Consider the following 16,595-nt stretch of genomic DNA (forward strand, 5'->3'; position numbering starts at 1 on the left):
TAAATACTAGATTCTACTTCAGAATACATTATATAAATCATAACGAAAAACACGAATATTACAATACTATATCAAAAATATAAATTTCTTTTATATTTAACTTGGAATGAATAAAATTTAAAACTAGTTTAAGTGAAATTTTTATCAAACTTTAACTAATGTTAACTATAAAGTGTGAACAAACTTTAAAACATCTAAGTATAGGTCAAAAAATAGTTTTTTTTTTAACCACCAAAGAACACTAAAAGATTTACAAGCAGTTATGTATATACAATAGGTGTCTATATTTCTCAGTCTATAGGTCGATAAAATTACTTTCTACCATAATAATGATAATATGGCCTGGATTATTTGTGTTCTGGTTAAATGACTTCGTGACACTCAGCATTCAATTACTCGATATTTTGACAATTAAAGAGCATATAAAATATGCATTCCATCGGTTTTGCAAAAATGACTAAATTTCTTAGCTTTATTTAGAAAGCATTTTTGAGTTGTGAAAATTGAGTCTCCAAATTTTGACTTCAACATTAAAAAAAAAAAACATTTTTTTAATGTATATGTTGCGCACACCTCATATTGAATGTCGAAATAAGAGAACCATTTATTTTCATATTTCAAAAATTAAGATGAATTGGTTGAATATTGGACGGAAGCCCTTTATTTGAAAAATTTGATTAAATGGGGGCCTTTGTCCCTGGAAACTAAATGCTTTAAATATTAACTAAGTTACTTAAAATAAAATTAAAAATAAACATTTTTAGTGAGTACCCTATAAATGTATAATAAAGTCTATTTTAAACGAAATACAACTTTTAATTATCATATGAGACAGTTTTTGATAATGATATAAAATATATAAATAAAAAATGTGTCACTTTGAAGATTTATTGCTACCTTGCTCTTTGCTATTACAGAACCAGTTAAGTTAATTTTTATAACCAAGTCCCAGGTTAGCAATAAGCACGATGCATAATTTGACACAATGTGACTCTCATTGGACTCGAACACATGACCTTTGCTTCCTGTGACGCGCAGCTAACCATTAGCCTACCCAGCTACACTTTAGAATTGACTAAAGTTTTTTTTTATAAATTACATAAATTTATACTGCTTGCTATTCAGAGAAATAAGATGAGCAAAAACTTTAAAAGTTTCTTCTGTAGATAAAGCATGCAATTTTTCAAGGTTTTCTACCTTATCATGGTTTGAATAATAATATAGTTTCACTTAATACAAAGTCTAAAGTAATTTGATATATCATTGAAAAAGGTTTACAATGTTTTACAACTATGAAGAAGTCTTTAAAATATAAACCTGAAAACATTTTTTAGGCAACTTTTGTGTCAAAACTTATAGTTGTGGGAAAACTAAACTTTAACATAAAGAGAGATTTAATTACTGTTAACACTATAAGTTTAACTTATAATAAAATAACTAGGAAAAAGTAAAATTAAAAAAGATATGTTTATAACCTTTTTTTATTAATTTTCTTAAAAGTTTACAATTTAAACAAACCTTGCTAATTATTGATAAAATCTAATACAATGAAAAGATTAAGTAAAATAAAAGAACAAAACATTTTGTTAAACAAATGTTAAAAATTCTAGCTAGATTATGAAGTCAAAAGATTACTCTAAAAATAGTACTAAAGTTTAGATTTTAGAACCAATTGAAAAATGATATACTAGACAATTTTTACAAGTTTTACAAAGTTTAATAAATAAATCTATCACTAAAAAAAGATTGATTTAAAACTCATACTGAAATAAATTGATAGTTATAAAAGTTAATTTAAGATTGTTTGTACTGCGATATTCGATTACTTGTTTATTTTTAATGTATTTTAATTTCTTATTATCAGATAAATAATTCAAAACCATATTTTATAAACAGTTATTTTTAGTTTCTTAAAAAATTGTGTATGTAAATAGCTGTAAAAAGTAAAGTATCAGTTTCAATATAGACATTTTATAAGTATGTTTATGTTTTTCAATCTAATAAAGAATATGTTAATCTTAATGAAATATAGTTTACTTTAACTAACTGCGAAATTACTCTTTAAGATTTCTACCAAGTCAAAGTTGTTAATAAACTTATCTATATAAAACTATTGATTCATTTTAGTATGAGTTTTAAATCAACCTTTTTTAAGTAATAGATTTATCTATTAAACTTTGTAATACTTTTCAAAATTGTCTAGTATATCATTTTCAATTGATTCTAAAATCTAAACTTCAGTACTATTTTTAGAGTAATCTTTATCAAACAAATTTATTTAGTTTCTTATTGTTTTAAAAACATTTTTAAGATTGTTAAATTACACTAAAAAAACTTTATAATACAATCAGACATAATAATATAACTAACTTTAATACTATGTGAAGACAAAAACATAAAAACATTGTTTTATGTTTAATAGACTTAAAAAAACCTTAAGACTAAAACTAAAATTCACCTAAAAATTATTATTTTAAAACAATATTAAAAAAAAAATTCAGAACTTACCGGTGTATTGTGATACACATAGCAATTTAGTACTAGCGATCATAATTAAACGCTACTTATTTTAATTATTATCTAATAAATACTAGATTCTACTTCAGAATACATTATATAAATCATAACTAAAAACACGAATATTACAATACTATTTCAAAAATATAAATTACTTTTATAATTAACTTGGAATGAATAAAATTTAAAACTAGTTTAAGTGAAATGTTTATCAAACTTTAACTAATGTTAACTATAATTTGTAAACCAACTTTAGAACATCTAAGTATAGGTCAAAAAATAGTTTTTTTTTCTTAAACCACCGAAGAACACTAAAAGATATAAAAGCAGTTATGTATATACAATAGGTGTCTATACTTCTCAGTCTATAGGTCGTTAAAATTACTTTCTAATATAATAATGGTTATATGGCCTGGATTATTTGTGTTCTGGTTAAATGACTTCGTGACACTCAGCATTCAAACACGCGATATTTTGACAATTGAAGGGCATATAAAATATGCATTCCATCGGTTTTGTAAAAATGACTAAATTTCTTAGCTCTATTTAGTAATAATATGTAAATCTTAATGAAATATAGTTTACTTTAACTAACTACGAAATTACTCTTTAAGATTTCTACCAAGTCAAAGTTGTTAATAAATTTATCTATATAAAACTATTTTTGTTATAATTAGTTTATATTATATGAAAAATATTAATTTGAATGACAAACAAATTTATTCAATGTCTTTTTGTTCAAAAACATTTTTAGGATTGTTAAATTATACTAAAAAAACTTTATAATACAATTAGACATAATATAACTAACCTTAATACTCTGTGAAGAGAAAAACATAAAAACATTGTTTTATGATTTATACACTTAAAAAAAACCTTAAGACTAAAACTAAAATTTACCTAAAAATTATAAGTTTAAAACATTATTAAAAAAAAAATTCAGATCCTACCGGTGTTTTGTGATACACATAGCTATTTAGTACTAGACATCATAACTAAACGCTACTTAATATAGTTATTACCTATTAAATACTAGATTCTATTTCAGTATACGTTATATAAATCATAACTAAAAACACGAAAATTAGAATACTATTTCAAAAATATAAATTTCTTATATAACTAACTTGGAATGAATAAAATTTAAAACTTGTTTAAGTGAATTTTTTTCTCAAACTTTTACTAATGTTAACTATAAAGTGTAAACAAACTTTAAAATATCTAATTATAGATCACAAAATAGTTTTTTTCTTAAACCACCAAAGAACACTATAAGATGTACAAGCAGTTATGTATATACAATAGATGTCTATATTTCTCAGTCTATAGGTCGTTAAAATTACTTTTTACCAGAATAATGATGATATGGCCTGGATTATTTGTGATCTGGTTGAATGACTTCGTGACACTAAGCATTCAAACACTCAATATTTTGACAAAAGAAGAGCATATAAAATATGCATTCCATCGGGTTTGTAAAAATGACTTAATTTTTTAGCTATATTTAGCAAGCATTTTTGAGTTATTAAAATTTAGTATTCAAATTTTGTCTTCAACATTAAAAAAAAAAATGTTTTTTATGTATAGGTTGCGCACACCTCATATTGAATGTCGAAATAAGAGAACCATTTATCTTGATATTTCAAAGATTAAGATTGTTTGGTTGATTATTGGACGGAAGCCCTTTATTTAAAAAACTTGTTTAAATGGAGGCCTTTGTCCCCGGAAACTTAATGCTTAAAATAATAAACGAGTTACTTAAAATAAAATTGAAATAAAAATTTTTAGTGAGTACCCTATTAATGTATAATAAAGTCTATATTAAACGTAATACAACATTTAATTATCATATGAGACAGTTTTTGATAATGATATAAAATATATAAATAAAAAATCTGTCACTATGAAGAATTATTGCTACCTTGCTCTTTGCTAACACAGGATCGGTTAAGTTAATTTTATAACCAGGTCCCAGGTTAGCAATAAGCATGATGCATAATTTGACACAATGTGACCTTTCATTGGACTCGAACACATGACCTTTGCTTCTTGTGAGGCGCAGCTGACAATTGGCTTTTCAAGCTACACTATAGATTTGACTAAAGTTTTTTTTATAAATTACATAAATTTATACTGCTTGCTATTCAGAGAAATAAGATGAGCAAAAATTTAAAAAGTTTGTTCTGTAGATAAAGCATGCAATTTTTCAAGATTTTCTACCTTATCATGGTTTGAATAACAATATAGTTTCACTTAATACAAAGTCTAAAGTAGTTTGATATATCATTGAAAAAGGTTTACAAAGTTTTACAACTATGAAGAAGTTGTTAAAATATAATCCTGAAAACTTTTTTTAGGCAATTTTTGTGTCAAAACTTATAGTTGTGGGAAAACTAAGTTTTAACATAAAGAGAGATTTAATTACTGTTAACACTATAAGTTTCACTTATAATAAAATAAATAGGAAAAAATTAAATTAAAAAATATATGTTTATAATCTTTTTTTATTAGTTTTCTTAAAAGTTTACAATTTAAACAAACCTTGCTAATTATTAATAAAATTTAATACAATGAAAAGATTTAGTAAACTAAAAGAAAAAAATACTCTGTTATACAAATTTTAAAAACTCTAGCTTAAATATGAAGTCAAAAGATTACTGTAAAAATAGTACTGAAGTTTAGATTTTAAAACCAATTAAAAAATGATATCTTAGACAATTTTTAAAAGTATTACTAAGTTTAATAAATAAATTTGTCACTAAAATACGTTTGATTTAAAACTCATACTAAAATGAGTTGATGGTTTTAAAAGTTAATTTAAGATTGTTTGTACTGCGATATTCGATTACTTGTTTATTTTTAATGTATTTTAATTTCTTATTCTTAGATAAATAATTCGAAACCATATTTTATAAACAGTTATTTTTAGTTTCTTAAAAAATTTTGTATGTAAATTGCTGTAAAAAGTAAAGTATCAGTTTAAATATAGACATTTTATAAGTCTGTTTATGTTTTTCAATCTAATAAAGAATTTGTTAATCTTAATGAAATATAGTTTACTTTAACTAACTGCGAAATTACTCTTTAAGATTTCTACCAAGTCAAAGTTGTTAATAAAATTATATATATAAAACTACTTTTTTTAGAATTAGTTTATAGTATATGAAAAAATATAAATTTAAATGACAAACAAATTTATTTAGTGTCTTATTGTTTTAAAAACACTTTTAGGATTGTTAGATTATACTAAAAAAACTTTATATCACAATCAGACATAATAATATAACTAACCTTAATACTCTGTGAAGTTAAAAACATAAAAACATTGTTTTATGTTTTATACACTTAAAAAAACCTTAAGACTAAAATTAAAATTCGCCTAAAAATTATTAGTTAAAAACATTATTAAAAAAAAAAGTTCAGAACTTACCGGTGTATTGTGATACACATAGCTATTTAGTACTAGCCATCATAATTAAACGCTACTTGTTCTAATTTTTACCAAATAAATACTAGATTCTATTTCACAATACAGTATATAAATCATAACTAAAAACACGAAAATTACAACAATATTTTAAAAATATAAATTTTTTTTATAATTAACTTGGAATGAATAAAATTTAAAACTAGTTTAAGTGAAATTTTTACTCAAACTTTGACTAATGTTAACTATAAAGTGTAAACTAATATTAAAATATCTAAATATAGATCAAAAAATAGTTTTTTTTCTTAAACCACCAAAGAACACAAAAAAATATACAAGCAGATATGTATATACAATAGGTGTCTATATTTCTCAGTCTATAGGTCGTTAAAATTACTTTCTTCCAGAATAATGATAAAATTGCCTGGATTATTTGTGATATGGTTGAATGACTTCGTGACACTCAGCATTCAAACAATCAACATTTTGACAATTGAAGAGCATATAAAATATGCATTCCATCGGGTTTGTAGAAATGACTAAATTTTTTAGCTTTATTTAGCAACAATTTTTGAGTTATTAAAATTTAGTATCCAAGTTTTGTCTTAAACATTAAAAAAAATATGTTTTTTATGTATAGGTTGCGCACACCTCATATTGAATGTCGAAATAAGAGAACCATTTATCTTCATATTTCAAAGATTAAGATGGTTTGGTTGATTATTGGACGGAAGCCCTTTATTTAAAAAAACTTGTTTAAATGGAAGCCTTTGTCCCTGGAAACTAAATGCTTTAAATAATAAACAATTTACTTAAAATAAAATTAAAAGTAAAAATTTTTAGTGAGTACCCTATAAATGTATAATAAAGTCTGTATTAAACGTAGTACAACATTTAATTATCATATGAGACAGTTTTTAATAATGATATAAAATATATAAATGAAAAATGTGTCACTTTGAAGATTTATTGCTACCTTGCTCTTTGCTAACACAGAATCGGTTAAGTTAATTTTATAACCAGGTCCCAGGTTAGCAATAAGCACGATGCGTAGTTTGACACAATGTGACTCTCATTAGACTCGAACACATGACCTTTGCTTCTTTTGACGCGCAGCTGACCATTAGCCTATCGAGCTACACTATCGAATTGACTAAAGTTTTTGTATAAATTACAAAAACTTATACTGCTGGCTATTCAGAGAAATAAGATGAGCAAAAATTTTAAAAGTTTCCTCTGTAGATAAGCATGCGATTTTTCAAGGTTTTCTACCTTATCATGGTTTGAATAATAATTTAGTTTAACTTAATACAAAGTCTAAAGTAATTTGATATATCATTGATAAAAGTTTACAAAGTTTTACAACTATGAAGAAGTCTTTAAAATATAAACCTGAAAACATTTTTTAGGCAAATTTTGTGTCAAAAATTATAGTTGTTGGAAAACTAAATTTTAACATAAAGAGATATTTAATTTTTGTTAACACTATGAGTTTAACTTATAATTAAAAAACTAAAAAAAAGTAAAATTAAAATTCTTATGTTTATAATCTTTTTTTATTAACTTTCTTAAAAGCTTACAATTTAAACAAACTTTGCTAATTATTGATAAAATTTAATACAATGAAAAGGGTTTACTATCATTCCTAACTCGCTATCATTTCTTACCCGATCATTTCTAATCCGATCACTTCTAACCCGATCATTTCTAACCTGATCATTTCTAACCCGATTATTTCTAACCCAATCACTTTTAACCCAATCATTTCTAACCCGATCACTTCTAACCCGATCATTTCTAAACCGATCATTTCCAACCCGATCACTTGTAACCCGATCATTTCTAACCCGATTACTTCTAACCTGATCATTTCTAACCCGATCACTTCTAACACGATCACTTCTAATCCGATCATTTCTAACCCGATCACTTCTAACCCGATCACTTCTAACACGATCACTTCTAACCCGATCATTTCTAACCCGATCACTTCTAGCACGATCATTTCTAACCCGATCACTTCTAACCCGATTACTTCTAACGATTAAACACTATCATTTCTAGCCCGATCATTTCTAACCCGATCATATCTAACCCGATCATTTCTAACCCGATCATTTCTAACTTGATCGTTTCTAACCCGACTATTATTTATTCGGTCTGTATAAATATGTTTATGTTTTATTGAAGTAAATTAAAGATTTATTTTTAAAACAAAAAAATCTCAACACAGTTGTTTTTTTTTATCGAAATTTAGTATATTTTGTTTAAAGTAAAACTTAATGTTTAGATAGCTTTATAAAAATTCAATTTTTTGATATTTATTGTTATTGGAAGTTTATTTTTTCTTACGCTAGACCCACACATAATAATCTGGGCAGCTTAAACTAAATAGCACATAACAAAGAGACAAAAATTTATATATCTTACAACCAAAAACTACAGTTTTTTTTAACAGCAAAAAAAAAAATCAACACTTAGTATAAGACTAATTAAGTTACTTATGATTCGAAGAAATTTTTTTTTAACAAACCCAGTTTTTATTTTATAATAAGCAATTTAAATATCAACTCTTTCAACGATCAGTAAGTTGCAATAAAACAAAACACAGCTGCTTAACCTTTCTTTTTAGAATTAACTTTAATTTCTTTTCAACAAACAACCTTCTCTGCAAAATTCAGCAATACATATTGAGACAATTTAGCAAATTTCTTCTATGAATTTAGTTCAGAAACAGCAAAGTAGTCTTAATCAAGCACTTCTACATTGAAATAATGTTCAGTATTACTCTTATGAAATTCATTTAGAATATACTACAGTGTCAGAATTTAAACAAACTACAAAAACTTATGAATAAAACTTCTTCTAGTTTATACATCTACCAGATTTTCACATCCTAACTTTTAGAGTTAGACTCTGCTCATTTGTGCAACTGTTTGGTATTAAATTGTTTTTTTATCATTTTTTGTAGCTCTGCCAAAGCATAATCGAAAAATTTAAATACATTGACTAACCACTAAATTTAAAACCTTAAGTCTAAAGCACATTAATAATACAGTTTAAATAAACATTTATCGGAAACATTAGAAAATGATTTATTATTTACATAGGAAAGGCAATTACAATAAAATCAAACTATAGTATGAACAAAATCCTACATATTAAATGAATGGCTCATATGTACAAAATTTGTTAAACTACAGATAGTTTCTAATATAAATTATCTTATTTTAATCAAACTTGTTCAACTTTATGTAAAGATTAGTTTTGTTTAAAAGCTAAGTCCACATTTAAACTGAAAAATATATATGACTTTGTTGTAATTTTCGTGGTAATTAATTAATTATTTTAATAAAGTTCAAAAATTGATTATAAATTAACTGTAGTTTTTAGTTTTAAAAGCATTAGGAAAAGTAGAAGTCTTCTGAATTCTACAGATTAAAGATTAAGTTTTGATAATCGTCAATGTAAGAAATATAATGAGCATTGCAGTGGTTAAAGACTATTCTTTACTTTTTCTTGAAGAGATTCTATATGGTTAGTATAAATTTTAAATATGGAGACAAGACTGGCAAGTTGCATTCAAATTTAGGGAAAATTTAAACGAAATACCATTTTTCATTTAGTATGAGTATATATGAAACTTAAAATAATACAGTTAAAAAAATTTAGTAGTAATAATTAGTATAGTAATTTAATTAAAAATTATTATCATTAAATCATAAGTTCTTAAAACGAAAGTGTATACTGTATAGCACAAAGTAAAAAGTAGAGGTAAACGATTAGATTTTCTTTCTTTTAGCCAATGGTAAATTATATCTAAAGATTAAATAAGAAATATTATATAATAAACTTAAACATTAAAGTTAAGTATCGAAAACTTAATATTTTGATTTTTCATATTTCTTTAAAAATATGTTGTATATAAAGCAAAATAAATTTACATTTTTAATAAAAATTTAAAAGTTTTAGAAATTTAAAATTCCAAAAATAATTTTACACGATTAATGGTAAAAACTTCTTTAATGTTTTTTTTGATATGTCTTAAAAGTTACTATTTTACAGATTTACAAAAACACAAAAACTTTATATTATTTAGCGATCATTATGTATGAATTATAAATATAAGTTAATAAATTCGTTTATACAACTCAAAAAATGTGGTAAACAAAATAAATTAATATTATGTTAAGTTAACACTAAAAAAAAATATACAAAAATTATTTTTTACGTAACAAATTAAATCATTATATTATAAAAAAATAAAAATTGAATATTTTTTTATTGGTTTAATTACTTTATTAACATTTAATGGTTTTTGCATTAAATCCTTAATACAAAGAAGTGTTAATAAACAAGTAAAATAGGTTAGAAACGATCGGACTAGAAACGATTAGGCTAGAAGTTATCAGGTTAGAAGTGATTGGGTTAGAAGTGATCGGGTTAGAAATGATCGGGTAAGAAATGATCGGGTTAGAAATGATCGGGTTAGAAATGATCGGGTTAAAATGATCGTGTTAGAAGTGATCGGGTTAGAAGTGATCAGGTTAGAAGTGATCGGGTTAGAAATGATCGTGTTAGATGTGATCGGGTTAGAAGTGATCGGGTTAGAAATGATCGGGTTAGAAGTGATCGGGTTAGAAATGATCGGGTTAGAAGTAATCGTGTTAGAAGTGATCGAGTTAGAAATGATCGGGTTAGAAGTGATCGGGTTAGAAATGATCGGGTTAGAAATGATCGGGTTAGAAATGATCGGGGTAGAAGTGATCGGGTTAGAAATGATAGCGGGTTAGAAATGATCGGCTCCAAATGAGGTTTACTATCATTTCTAACTCGCTATCATTTCTAACCTGATCATTTCTAACCCGATCACTTCTAACCCGATCATTTCTAACCCGATCACTTCTAACTCGATCACTTCTAACCCGATAACTTCTAACCCGATTACTTCTAACCCGATCACTTCTAACCCTATCATTTCTAACCCGATCATTTCTAACCCGATCACTTCTAACCCGATCACTTCTAACCCGATCACTTCTAATCCGATCGTTTCTAACCCGATCACTTCTAACCCGATCATTTCTAACACGATCATTTCTAACCCGATCACTTCTAACTCAATCACTTCTAACACGATCATTTCTAACCCGATCAATTCTAACCCGATCACTTCTAACTCGATCATTTCTAACCCGATCACTTCTAACCTGATTATTTCTAACAAGATCTTTTCTAACCCAATCACTTCTAACCCAATTAAACCCGATCATTTCTAACCCGATCATTTCTAACCCGATCATATCTAACCCGATCATTTCTAACCCGATCGTTTCTAACTCGATCATATCTAACCTGATATTTATTTAGCCGATCTGTAATAATATATTAATTTATTATTTATTTAAGATAAGGATTTGTTTTAAAAACAAAATTATCTCAACAAAATTGTTTTATTAAGATGTTTAGTTTATTTTGTTTAAAATAAAACCTAATGTTCTAGTTATACGAATAAAAGTGAAACTAGTTGTATGGATAAAAGTTAAACCAGTTACTCAAATGAAGGCTGAACCAGTTATTGAAATAATGTGAAGCCAGTTGTTCGAATGAAAGTGAAACCAGTTTTGGAGTAAAACCATTTGTTCGGGTGAAGTTGAAGTAGGATATTGTTGTTCTCTTTTCGGAAGCACCGGAATTATAAATTATGTGTTATAATTTTTCTGTTTTTATGTTAATTTTTAAACTTTAATTAGTTAAACTCATTTTTTTTCATTTTTAATGTACAATTTTGGTTTATTTTTGTCTTTTTGTTGTATGTCTTTCTGTATAAGTGGCCTAGGTTTTGATGCCTGGGTCCTTCGTATGACAATAAACTTACAATAATAATGTTCAGATAGCTTTTGTTTAAAATTTAATTGTTGATATTAATTGGTTCGTTTATTGTTTTGACACTAAGGCTTAAAATTGGATTATAATTTAGTGTAGTTAATTATTTAAAAAGCATTAGGAAAAGTATAAGTATTTTGTATTCTAAAGATTAAATATTAAGTTTTGATAGTCGTCAATGTAAGGAATATATTGAGTATTGCAGCTGTTAAAGTCTATTCTGTACTTTCTTTTGAAATGATTCTATATGGTTAATATATATTTTTAAGTGTAGAAACCGGATTGTCAATTTGCCTTTAAATTCAGGGAGAATTTATACGAAATACAACTTTTAAAAAATATTAATATCAGCGTTTATGAAAATTTAAATAATACAGTTAATAAAATTTAGTAATTGTAATGGTGGTTTTATTTAAAATTAATATCATTAAATTCTAAGTTTTTTAAACGAAAGTGTATACTGTTTAATACAAAGCCAAAAGTAGAGGTAGAAGTATTTTTAAATGCTTAGAACTTGTCATTAACTCAAACTTTAATTTAATTTCAATTCTTAAATCAACTGGTAAATTGTATATAAAAATTAACTGTAATTAAGTTTAATTAATAAACTTAACTATGAAAGTTTAGTGTCAAAAACTTATTAATACACATTTTTTCTTTTTCTTTTGAAATAAAACTTATGTAGGGCAAAATAAATTTACATTTTTTATAAAAAGTTAAAATTGCAAATACACGATTATTCTCACGATTAATAATAGATATTTCTAAAATAATTTTCTTGATATCTTTTAAAAGTTATTGTTTTACAGTTTTTCAAAAACACAAAAACTTATAGATTACATAGCGATCATTAAATATGAAATGTAAATATTAATTAGTAGATTAAACTATATAACTTATAACAAAATAATAAAACTAGTTTGTATTGTGAAACCTATTATATAGGTTTAAGCTTTTAATAAAGAAAAAGCTCATCATATCTATATAAATTTAGAGGTGCAAAAAACCACCGAGAAAAAAGTCAATAGACTGCAAGCTGCTTTACTGTAATGAATAAAAAATAAATATGTTTTGTGTAATAATCGTCTGGAAAAATATTTGATTAAAAGAAACAAATAACTTAACGGAGTTTTTATAAATTTCTGCTCCTAATTATACTTAATATAACTAAAATTAATTTATTGTTTTATTTAAAAATGTTTTTTTTTTTAAACTTATTTTGTTTTTACTTACGTTATTTCAACTGCTCATAATAAAGTAATTTTAAAGAAATGTTTGTCAATTAAAGTACTAATTTAAGTCGCAATTAAAACATAGGCGAGATTTAATAACCCTCGAACTTGTTATAAAAATAAACTTGTCTGTTTAACTATTAGTGTTAAACATTTTTTTTTGTTCTAAAACAAAGTAGGAATTTATTAATGAATTGATATCAAGACGGTCAATCGACATAACAACTTTTGCGGTTAAGTTATATAACATAAGTGTTTTAATAGCTAGTTTCTATTAAAAACCATTCTTTTGAACTTAATATAACAAAAGTTTTTAACTTCTCCTAATGTTTGTTTGAATTCCATTATCTTAATAGGCCTATGCAAGTTGCATAACAATTTGTATAATTTATTAAAATGAAACCTAAAACTACCCTACTATAAAAGGTTAATACATAAGTAAGCAATAATAAAAGTTTTAAGTCAGACTTTCAATGTAGTTTTTGAACCTTAAAATAAAAGTTTTTGTATCTGGATATTACAATTGTAAGAGTTTAATTTTAAATTTGCTTATGTTAAAACTATTGTAGTCACGTCAATTACAATAAGATGCAACTGAATTTAATTATCACTGCTTTTTTAAAAATCCTACAAAGAAGAGTTCAAAATACTTAAAGTAAACAATTTAGTAAATTGTATATGATTAACGAAAAACGTTTCTTAAAGTGTATTGAAAAAAAAATAATAATAATAGAAAAATACTAAAAATTATGTATAGGATAAAAAATCAAAAAATGAGGTAATAAAAACAAATTAAGATTATGTTACAATAATACTAAAATTAAAATCTATATTTAAAATAATTTTATGTTACACAGCAAAATCATTATGTTTTAAAGTAACTGAAAGTTTAATTCTTAATTGTTATTTTAATAACTTCATTAAGACTAGTTTGTTTTTGCATGAAATCCAGATTAAAAAATAAAAACGTAACATAAATAAAATGGGTTAGAAACGATCGGGTTAGAAATGATCGGGTTAGAAATGATCGGGTTTAATTGGGTTTGAAGTGATTGGGTTAGAAATGATCTTGTTAGAAAAGATCGGGTTAGAAGTGATCGGGTTAGAAATGATCAGATTAGAAAAGATCGGGTTAGAAGTGATCGGGTTAGAAATGATCGGGTTAGAAGTGATCGGTTTAATTGGGTTAGAAGTGATTGGGTTAGAAATGATCTTGTTAGAAAAGATCGGGTTAGAAGTGATCGGGTTGGAAATGATCAGATTAGAAATGATCGGGTTAGAAGTGATCAGGTTAGAAATGATCGGGTTAGAAGTGATCGGGTTAGAAGTGATTGGGTTAGAAATGATTAGGTTAGAAATGATCGGGTTAGAAGTGATTGGGTTTGAAGTGATCGGGTTAGAAGTGATCAGGTTAGAAGTGATCGGGTTAGAAGTGATCGGGTTAGAAGTGATCAGGTTAGAAATGATAGCGGGTTACAAATGATCGGCTCCCAGATCTAATTAATACCTACAACAATATTTTTGTTTTTGAAAAGTTATAGGTATTAAAAAAGAACTTTATTTACTAAAAACTACTATATTCTAAAAGTCATTTTAGCCATATCTCTAGAAAAATTTAAAATTTTTCAAAGAAAAAAAGTTATTGTAGTTATTTATTAGACCTAGATAAGGAGTTTTTATTTTTTTTTAACATTTCACTTTTTAAATTTTATCTGTTTTTCAGAATTTGAAACGTTGGAATTTTAGTTGTCCGAATTTTAATTCGTGCACCCAACCAAATTTATAAATATATTTTGATAATTTTTTTTATAACAAAATTTAAATTGTTTTAAGTTATAATTCAAATTTTTTGTGCTTTAAAAAAGTTTCACAAAGTACTTTTCATTCTCTGTATTACTTGCAAATTTTGGTAAATAATGCTTTTTTTTTCATACTATAAAATTTTTTGTTCGTTTTACACGTAAATAAAAATATAGCTACAAATCTAAATATTTATTACTGTAATAGTGAATAGCTCAATGTTAGTGTTTTTATTTAAACGGTTAAAAAATTAAAACTAAACCATAAATTAATTAAGATTTCTTTCAAATGTTTAATAACGATGTCATTTTAACACGGTGTTATTTTAACTTCTCTTAAAAGGTTTTACAAATCAAAAATATACTATTATTAGATAATTTTTTACATTTGAATAAATATTAAAGCGATATTAGTAAGTAGAAAACGTCATTAAGAGTTGAAAAACGTCTTAGTTCATTCTAAAATGACACAAGTCATGACATAACTCTGTATTTTAAAGTCCTTATAATGTTAACATGCTAAAAAAAACCGCAAAACTATTTGTTAAAGTTATAATATTGATCAAAACGATATGCTCGAAAAAGTAATTTACAACAAAAAAAAATAAATTGAATTAACTGGGAATGGGTCTAAATTGCACGAAGACAAAAATTCAAGAGGTTAATAAACTGCACGAGGGAACAAAATTGCACGAGAACAAAATTGCACGAGTGCACAAAATTGAACAAAGCCAAACTCGCACGAAGCCAAATTTGCACGAGGGCAAAAAATTGCAAGAAGACTGTTTTGTACCAAGGGTTAATTTTGCACGAGTTATATTTTGCACGAGAGTAAAACAAAAACAAAAAAAAAAAAAAACTATAGAAAAAAAACTAAGTGATAACTTAGTTAATAAAAAATAAAAAGAAAAAAAAATACTGATTGAGGGTAAGGGTTAGGGGTAACAGTGATAGTAAAGTTAAAAATAGAAAAATAACTTAAAAAAATTACTATAAAAAAAATAATAATTAAAAACAAAAAAAGCTACCGACCGAGGGAAAGGTTTAGGGTAACGGTTATAAAAAAAAAAACTAAAAAAAAAAAATAACGACCGTGGGTAAGGGTTAGGGGTAATAGTTATAGTATAAAAAAATAAGTAAATAAACTTAAAAAAATAAAACAATTAAAATTAATAAAATAAAAAAAATAAAAATTAATCCGTGCGAAAATCTCTCATAGGATTGTATGCTCGTGCTAAAGTGTCTTCGTGCAATTTTGTCCCCTCGTGCAAACTTGACAGCTACCCAAATTAAAATTTAAACCAAAGAAATATTCTGTGACATTAAAAAAAAGTCCTTCGATCCGGAGTCGAACCAGCGACCTATGGATTTCTAACTTTCAGCTACAGTCCACTGCTCTACCAACTGAGCTATCGAAGGCGCTGAGAAAATACTTATTATTGCGGTTATAATCTGCTCAACATGGGCATTATTACGTCATAGTAATTTCCCTTTTTTAACACTAAAGTTCGCCTGTATTTTCTTTTTGCAATGATGTTACCACGATGGTCTTCATAATAAACTGTTGATGAAAACCTCTTTTAACCCAAACTACTGATGCAAAAAAGCTTCTTAAATCCCATATAAAACCCCCAAAAGAACCAAATTTAAATGAATAATTTTTCACACAGGTGTCATCGGAATCAAGGTGAAAATCATGCTTCCCCACGACCCCACCGGCAAGATCGGACCCAA

The 16,595-nt window shown here is 25.5% G+C and overlaps 1 non-coding gene across 1 annotated transcript; it reads right to left on the reverse strand.

Annotated features, from left to right (window-relative positions):
• Nucleotides 1-16,194: 16,194 nt before the first annotated feature.
• Trnay-gua (transfer RNA tyrosine (anticodon GUA)) lies at nt 16,195-16,280 on the reverse strand. Its single transcript is given in 2 exon segments — nt 16,195-16,230; nt 16,244-16,280. It is a non-coding gene; the product is annotated as a tRNA-Tyr (tRNA).
• Nucleotides 16,281-16,595: the final 315 nt, after the last annotated feature.

This window comes from Thalia democratica, chromosome 3 (genome assembly GCF_965202585.1).
Source record: "Thalia democratica chromosome 3, ktThaDemo2.hap1.1, whole genome shotgun sequence".
NCBI lineage: Eukaryota > Metazoa > Chordata > Thaliacea > Salpida > Salpidae > Thalia > Thalia democratica.